The sequence below is a fragment of the Peromyscus maniculatus genome, chromosome 8 (genome assembly GCF_049852395.1).
Source record: "Peromyscus maniculatus bairdii isolate BWxNUB_F1_BW_parent chromosome 8, HU_Pman_BW_mat_3.1, whole genome shotgun sequence".
Lineage (NCBI taxonomy): Eukaryota > Metazoa > Chordata > Mammalia > Rodentia > Cricetidae > Peromyscus > Peromyscus maniculatus.
The window spans coordinates 48120599-48129343 of record NC_134859.1 but is presented as its reverse complement, the minus strand read 5'-3'; the positions used below and the strand labels follow the sequence as shown (position 1 = coordinate 48129343).

Sequence of the window (8745 nt, the reverse complement as noted above, 5' to 3'; positions counted from 1 at the left end):
CACAAAAGACAAATCTGGCAGTGGTCTCATGCATCCTGGAATCTCTTGTTGGACTTTCTAACCTGCTCCATGACTTGTCAGTGTTTCCTGTTCCGAAATCACAGTGGTCTCAGGAGATTTATAACTTATCTTATCGTCTGGTAGAACAAATTCTGCTCTCTCATGCCCTTCCATTCCACTGCTAGTTTTGTTTGCAGTTTTCTAAGCTATGGTTTTATGGTTACTTCTGCATAGACACCTTAGTACCAACATTCCTCCATTGAAAGATATTTGCTAGTGTTCTCATTGGGGTGGCCAGACTTTGGAGTCCACTTCATCTCAGAATATTCAGCCTCTGACTTCACCACTGCCAACTACTGAACCCTAAGATATTAGTTTCCTCGGGTTGCTAGAATAAACTTCATTAACTGGGCAGTTTAAAGCGGGAATTGATTCACTATGGTTCTGAAGGTGAGACATCCCCAAACAAGGTGTTGGAAGGCCCCCTCCCCCTTCCGCAGAGGACCCTCCAGAAGATTCCCAATTTCCTTTAGACTTCAATGTTTGCCTGTGGCCCTTCCCAGCATTCCACTTTCCCCCTCAGCTCAGGGTCACTTGCTCTCCCCATGAGCACAGCTGCCATGTCTTTACTTGGGCTTCTAAGGACCCTGGCCATCAGGTTTCCGATTCCCCCCCACATCCACTATGACCTCCTGGTAGTCAATCACAGTTGCAGAGCCCTTCTTTAAAATCAAAGCCCTCTGTGAGAGTCTGCACTGATATGACTCGGGGGCGGGGTGAGGGGGGGTTGCTGTGCAAGCCAGGTAAGGGCTGACTTTCTGTCAGTTACCTATGGCAGAGAACTAGGGAGATCCAGGCTGAGCCTTCTGCCTGCTTCTGCTCCTGCCCGCACTGTCGTGCTGATGGCAGGTGTCTTCTCAGACTCAGCATCTTCCCACAGGAGCTGCTCTTAGTGTCCTCGAAGTTCCAAACATCCCAGCCTGTGACTCTATAAGTAGTAGATCTCCTGTGGACATCATTTTCTTCCTTTTGGGGTAGGGATTGTATTACCTTTCTCACTGATTAACGCTATTCTCCTGGGCTCTTTTGCATAGTATCTTCCAAGTGGTCAGTCATGTCAAGATGAAGTCCTGAATCTCTCCTTTCCCACCCACGGCTGTCAGAGACGAATTGAAATGGACCATGAATGCAAGCTTCGTACTTTCTATGAGGAGTTCCTGGCCACAGAAATAGCTGCTGATGTTCTGGGTGAAAGGTGGAAGGGCTGTGTGGTCTGAATCAGTGGCAGGAATGACAGACATGGTCTTCCTGGGAAGCAAGGTGTCATGACCCACAGCAGAGTACACCTGCTGTTGAGTAAAGGGCATCCTTGTTCTATATTGAGAGTCAGGCTGATCCAAGGCTTTCTCAGAAGCCCTGATGAAAGGACAAAGGGAACATTAGTTCTGTGTCCTTACCTAGGGGAAGACTTGGCAAGGTTTGGTCTGATCCTGGAGCCAGGGCCTTGAAGGAGTTAAAGTTTTAGTTCCTGGGAACTTGGCTTGTCCCCTGAAGAGACTGGATTTATGGGTGCCAAGGCCATTGTGTGTTCAGTCTCTGACAGCCTTGAGATATTCTGGGTTCCTCTTCTTCAACATTGTTTCATTAGCTTCCTACTGACTCTGTCCCATTTCTTCCCTAAAAACTGCATAAAAGATGCTACACTTCTTAATAGGCTTGCTTGGCATAGTCATAGCTTTGCAAGACCTCCCAACCCCAGATTTTCTGTCTTCTTTACCTTCTCATCTCCTGGCCACCTCCCCTTTCAGACTCCATCACTGAAGAATGACCTGCTGACCCAGGTTGGTTAGAGACCAATGAGAACTGGGGAGAGGAAGCACAAGTCTGTTTACAGATGCATCGTGGATGCCAACCTGAGTGTTCTCAAGCTGGTTGTTGTCATAATAGGAAAAAAGGGTATTCCTGGACCGACAGATAGTGCTATGCTTCAGTGATGGGAGCCAAAAGACAGCAGAATCCAAAAGCTTTCCAATTTCTCTAAAGAAGACAATGTCCACCAATACATCATCAGAAAGCCCTTAAACAAAGAAGGTAAGAAGCCTGGGTCCAAAGCAGCCAAGATTCAGCATCCTGTCATTCCATGTGTTCTGTAGCACAAAGGTCAACCTATTGCTCTGAAGAAACAATGCACTAAGAAAAACAAGGAGGAATCTGCAGAATATGCTAATGTTTTGGCCAAGATAATGAAGGAAGCCAAAGAAAAATGGCCAGAAGAGATTGCCAAGGCTGTCTTCACTGAGAGCTTCTGTTTCTGAGTCTGGTTAAAAATAAGCATTTGACAGTAACAAATAAATTAATCAGGGCTTGAATCTCAATAAAATAAAATAAAATGAAGCTTTTGGGTCAGTGAGATGGTTCTGCCTGCTGTTGTATGACACTGTCCTTGGGAAGATCTGAACAAATGTGTTCTCACTTCAGAGGGGAAACCCATGAGAGACCAAAGTCCACAAGCCACCGAAGTCCACTCAGTGAATCAATGAGTTTATTGGGGTTACGTATGGAGTATGGGTGAGGGGTCACTTACAGGAGCATAAATGACTCCAAGACAGCTGCATCACCAAGGTCCACCTCAGCACGGTGACAGCTCATGAGAGCTGGAAACCTGAAGTGTACTGTCCAGCCTGTAGGCAGCTCAACAGGTTGAAGAGTGTCTCTTTCTGGCCTATAAACCTCTTGCTTGTAGCTCGGCTGATCTCTGCTTCTTGTAGGTGGAGAGCTAGTTCAGCTTGTCTAAGAGTGTCTCTCTATAATCTTTGCAGCTTATGCACGCTTGTGGGAGGAACACTCTAGTGCATCCCATCAGTTTCAGGGACTTCCTGAAGATTTTGAGTTGTTTCCTTTCTGAGCTTAAGGAGCTTACCTGCAGGAGACCTTAGGGTATCTTGTGTTTTAATAATGATCTTCCCTCCTAAGATGTATGGCTTTGTCATGGAGAAAATTGCTAGGCAACAGAGACGAAAGCACCAACTGACAAGCCTTATGACCTGAGTTAGATCCCTAACCCCACATGGCTGAAGGAGAGAACCAATTCCCACCAGTTGTCCTCTGACCCTTCACACACGTACCATTGGATGCATGTGTCTCCCAACAAATAGATACATATGAAATAACTAAAAGATATTTTTCTACTACAGCTATATAAGTTGTTGGTGTGGGGGAATGCTCCCCTTGTTCAGTATTTGTCGTTCAATTACTCCCAAATTGCAAAAGATATGTAGTTTCATTTAATTGTCAATTTTCTTTTATGGCTGTTGTTTTTACTACTATAATAAAGGTCTACAAATGCCTGATTGAAATGAGAATTAAAAATCCATTATATTTATAGATTGGTTTTGAGACAATCATAAGAACTCGGTAAGTTCAAATTGTTTTGTGAATTTTAGTTTTTGGAAGTTTGTGCATCACATGTATTGTATATTTTTATAATTGTACATCATTAGTACAAATGCAGATCTGGATGCACATTTTAGAAAACTATAAAGTAGAATAGAACAAAAATGTGAAAATATATCCTACCATTCACAGTATCCCATAAACATCTAAGTGAATTACTTTTTAGACCTTTCATAATTTTGTGGCAAAGCAAATTCATATTGAACACATTGTTCTCTTTATTAATATTCTTAAGTTTTTAATTTTTCATCTTATCTGTGGTTCACCCATCTCCAGTTTCCTCCAAGTCATTGGCAGTTCCTTCTTTACAAGATTCTGTCCATCTACACCTTCTATCTATTTGCTATGTCCCTTCGGACTCTGTCCATAGCACTGCTCCTTAAGACCAGCCATCCTCTACTCACTCCTTCTCCGTGGTTTGCTGCCTCCTTGTTTTCCTATCTGTTGGCTGCTTCTCTAGCCCAGGTACATCCACAAAACCAGAGTCAGACAAAAAAAAAAAAAAAAAAAAAAAAAAGTCATTGTCTCACGGGCAATTATTCACCATATGATCTGGTAATTCACAGAATTATCTGATAACTCATGTTATTGACTCCCCAACTCTGATGCTCAGGTAAAACAATATACTAAGACCAACTACTGGATTTGTGTAAATATGACTTTGATTCATTAATTGCACAAAAATAAAATCACCTCTAGTGATTGGGCTGTGGGGTGCATTACTCAAAACTCTGGTCTCTGCCAGTGGTTCGGGGATTGTCTCAGTGCTGATTACTAACCCTTCCTGAACTAGCAATTTCATCAGGCTCCATGCTTTACTGCTTTAAATGTTCTTCTGTTTATCAGCAAGAACCTTTCCCTACAGAAGTTTTGCTTGTTAGCCATCATTATTTATCTTTAAACATATTTTATTTCCCCCCTTTCTACTAACTAGTTTTCTTCAAAGCAAGAGTTTGCTTGTTTTATTTCCCTCCTTTCTACTAACTAGTTTTCTTCAAAGCAAGAGTTGGGTGATACATTATCTCAAGTCAGTACCCATGAGTTTACTGAATGACATTTTTAGTATCTTTATGATCCACAAACTGTCAAGGTTTTAACATTGAATTCACTATAATATCATTGTAGGCATTTATTTACATATTTATATTTTAATATACATAAGCAAAGTATTGGATGCTTATACCACAAAGGACTCCATTTGTGATCAGACTAGATTCCAAATGATAAATCTGAAGTTTATTCTCTTAGAAAGTCAAAGTACAATTATAATTATAAATACTATTGCTGAAATTCAAATTATGAGACCGGAGAGATGTTTCAGTGGTTAAGAGCTCTTGCTGCCTTTGTGAAGGATCCAGGTTCGATTTCCAGCACCCACATGGTGGCTCACGATTACCTGTAACTCCAGTTCCATGGGTTCTGAGGCCCTGTTTTGTCCCCTTCAGGACTGAACAAACCGAATGACCCCACATATCCAAAGGGGAACACTCATACATGTAAAATAAAGTAAAACAAAATAATTAATAAATAAAATAGCATGATAAACTAAAAAGAAACTCAAGGTCAGCAAAGTGAATGAGATTTTGTTATTTAGTCTCTGTGGTATGCAAGGTTATATGTGTGAAGTTATTAAAATAGATGCTTGTATGCAAAAATCATTCTTCAATAAGATGATAATCTATGGGTTAATATGGTGATATATTATGTCTCCCAATATATTGTGCATCCTAATAAATTTATCTGGGGTCAGAGGACAGAACAGCCACTAGATAGACATAGAAGCCAGAAAATGGTGGCATACATGCCTTTAATCCTATCACTTGGGAGGCAGAGCTCCACTGTATCTCTGTGAGTTTAAAGCCACACTAGAAACAGCCAGACATGGTAACTCACACCTTTAATCCCAGGAAGTGATGCCAGAAAGCAGAAAGGTATATATGGTGTGAAAACCAGGAACTAGAGCTAGTTAAGCTTTTAGGCTTTTGAGCAGCACAGTTCAGCTGAGATCCATTTGGATGAGGACTCAGAAGCTTCCAGTCTGAGGAAACAGGATCAGCTGAAGAACTGGCAAGGTGAGGTGGCTGTGGCTTGTTCTGCTTCTCTGATCTTCCAGCATTCACCCCAATACCTGGCTCCAGGTTTGTTTTAATTGATAAGACCTTCTAACAATTCCTGCTACAGGTTAAAAATTGGTAAATTAAATGACGACCACATTGTCTTTCCATGGAAGAGGGCTTGAGGGATTAAGACCATCCTTAGTTTTAAAAAATATCTTATCATGAAAAAGTTCAATCATTTAGAAAATTATATGGAAGATCATAGTCCTACAGAAAACTCAATAATCTATGTATTACTCAACTTCTAGGATTATCAGTACATGACCAGTATCATTTCATCTATATCCTTATATATGTCTCTCTGGACCCAGGATAACTTGAAGATATTGATGATTATGTACTTGATTTTTTTTTTATTTTCAAGCTATGGCTTTGCTATCTAGTCCACACTGGCTTATCATCATGGTTACAAAATGATAACCATGGTATAGATAATGGTCCCTAACAATATTATAAACAATGGTCTGTAGCTAGAGTTTTCCTGCCTTGCCCACAGTCAGGACAAATCTCTACCACCTGCCAGTCCCATAGCCGCTCAGACCTGACCAAGTAAACACAGAGACTTATATTGCTTACAAACTGTATGGCCGTGGCAGGCTTCTTGCTAACTGTTCTTATATCTTAAATCAATCCATTTCCATAAATCTATACCTTGCCACGTGGCTTGTGACTTACTGGCATCTTCACATGCTTCTTGTCATGGCGGTGGCTGGCAGTGACTCCTTCCGCCTTCCTGTTCTCTCAGTTCTCCTCTCTGTTAGTCCCGCCTATACTTCCTGCCTGGCCACTGGCCAATCAATATTTTATTTATTGACCAATCAGAGCAATTTGACATACAGACCATCCCACAGCACTGGTCCATAACAATGGCACAGAAAATGGTCCCTAACAATGGTACCAACTGTACCATTGTTTGTTCATTTCATATCTGGAGCATTTCTAAAAAGACAATTGTTTTTTCATTAGTTGAGTATTCAATGTTAGAATCACATAGAAAGGATCAAAGAAGCTGGTGTGGTGGATTATAACTACAGTCACAGCTGTAAACAAGGCAGGCAGGGGAGATCACAGCTGAGGCTGTCCTGGATAATTTCATGAGGCTTTGTCCCAAAATAATTGTTTTTAAAAAAGAAAGAAAGGGAAGATGGGGTTGTCCTGTTTGCCTGGTATGAGGCAGAGTTTAATTCCCCATATAACAAACAAGATATACAATAAATGCCAGATTGTATTCTTTTATTTACAAATTCTAGAGAGTGGGATGCACACACAGATTACTCCAACAGTAACTAGTCTTTGCCAAATGGTGAAATCACGAGTTTCAGTGTATTTCACATACTTAAACCCACCACCCACCTTTTCCCAGATCAGATTGCTCCATCTTCAGGTGACTTCCACATATTTGTGACATGAATTCAAGGCCTTTGATAACCTCTTGACCTCCCAGTGTCAAGGGATGTCCCATCTTGGACAATTCCTTCTTCAGACCTAGAACCAGCCACCTTTGCAGGGAGCTCTGGTTCCTTCTGGTGGGAAGTGTTGTTTAGAAGCCATAATGTGGTCTCTCAAGATGAAGAAACCATTATATTTGTAACTGGTCTTGGATAATTTGGATGGAAACATTGCTTGGCCGGCATTGACTTTGGAAATAAATGTGGCTCACAGTGTACTCAGGCGTTTGTGTTTGGGACTCCTCCCGTTGACCCTTTTCTCAAGCTATGGCATCTGGAGTCATTAGAGCATCTGACACTTGACCGGTTGTGTTTTAAGTGTGACACTGGTACTTGTTTCTCATCTAGCAATGCTGTTTGTAGAGGTTGTGGAATATTTGAGACCTGGCCCCCAGCTAGTGAAAGTGGGTCACTAGGGGTTGGGACTTGGAGGTTGCACTTGCCCCTGTCTCCAGTCTAGCTCTGTGCTTTCTCCTAGGGTGATGTGACCAGCCACCTCACACTGCCATCCCCAAGCTTTTCTCATGTTGATGGAAACCATGAGCCTAAACCGACTCTTCTCCCCTTACATTGCTTCCATTGAGCATTTTATCACAACAGGAAAAGTGGATGACACAGAAAATCAATTCTGAGAAATGTGGTCATTGCTGAGATAAACCTGACTGAGTAGTTTTTAGGCTTTTAGAATGGATGTGATGGAAGAGTTTAAAAGAAGCTGGAATGGAGTTGTGGGCTAGACAAGCCCTAAAATGCTGTCAGTAGAGTTCAATGAGTATTCTGGAACAAAACGTTGATAGAAATAGACAGTAAAACATGGTCCTCGTGAGATTGGAGGGAACAAGGTATTTTGGAAACTGGTTCATTCTCTCAAAGAATCTGGCCACATTTTCCTCAAGTCCTTAAAATTAGGATGAGGCTAAATTCAAAATGGTTTAATTTATTCATTAACTTTGGGACAGTACAGCATTCAGGATGTAGCATCATTGTGGCTGAATGTGTTGTAATGAGGACTCAAGGAAGGCATTAAGAAAAGGCTGTGGAAGACAAGTAGTTCAGGAGGAAGGACATTTAAAACTGCAGCCAAAAGAGGTGCAAATAAAGAGGCTGCAACTTTTAAAGAGACTATCACGTTGAGAAGCAACACACTTTATTGTCCACAATAAGAAGGCAAGTTTTCGGGGCTGGAGAGATGGGTCAGAGGTTAAGAGTACTGGCAGCTCTTCCAGAGGTCCTAAGTTCAATTCCCAGCAACCACATGGTGGCTCACAACCATCTATAATGAGATCTGGTGCCTTCTTTGGGCATGCAGGAATATATGTAGCCAGATTATATACTGTAGAATAAATAAATAATAAATAAATAAATATTAAGGAAAAAAAAGAAGGCAAGTTTTCACACACAGAGGAGTCCGTGGCATTAAACTGAAAATTCACTTGGAAGGCTTTCATTCAGAAAACAGAGACACCATAGGGTTGACACACACAGACAGGGGCCACCTGTCTGTCAGCCACACAGACACTTGGAGCCTGTTGCAGCCTATTGTAATCCAGGGGGCCCAGCTACATCTCAAGCTTGGAACAGAACTTGGCATCATCTGAATGCTGTCGGGTTTCCATACATACAGAGCAAGCATGTTATAGAATCTAAAAGGTTCTGTAGAAGCCCATGACTCCAGATAGCATGTAATAGGGTTGATGTCTGTCACGGAAGTCCTGAACAAGCTGTGT

General features: G+C 41.6%; 1 pseudogene; it reads left to right on the top strand.

Annotated features, from left to right (window-relative positions):
• The first annotated feature begins 438 nt into the window (after nucleotides 1-438).
• On the top strand, nucleotides 439-2397 carry LOC107400780 (small ribosomal subunit protein eS6 pseudogene; annotated as a pseudogene).
• The last annotated feature ends 6348 nt before the right edge of the window (nucleotides 2398-8745 follow it).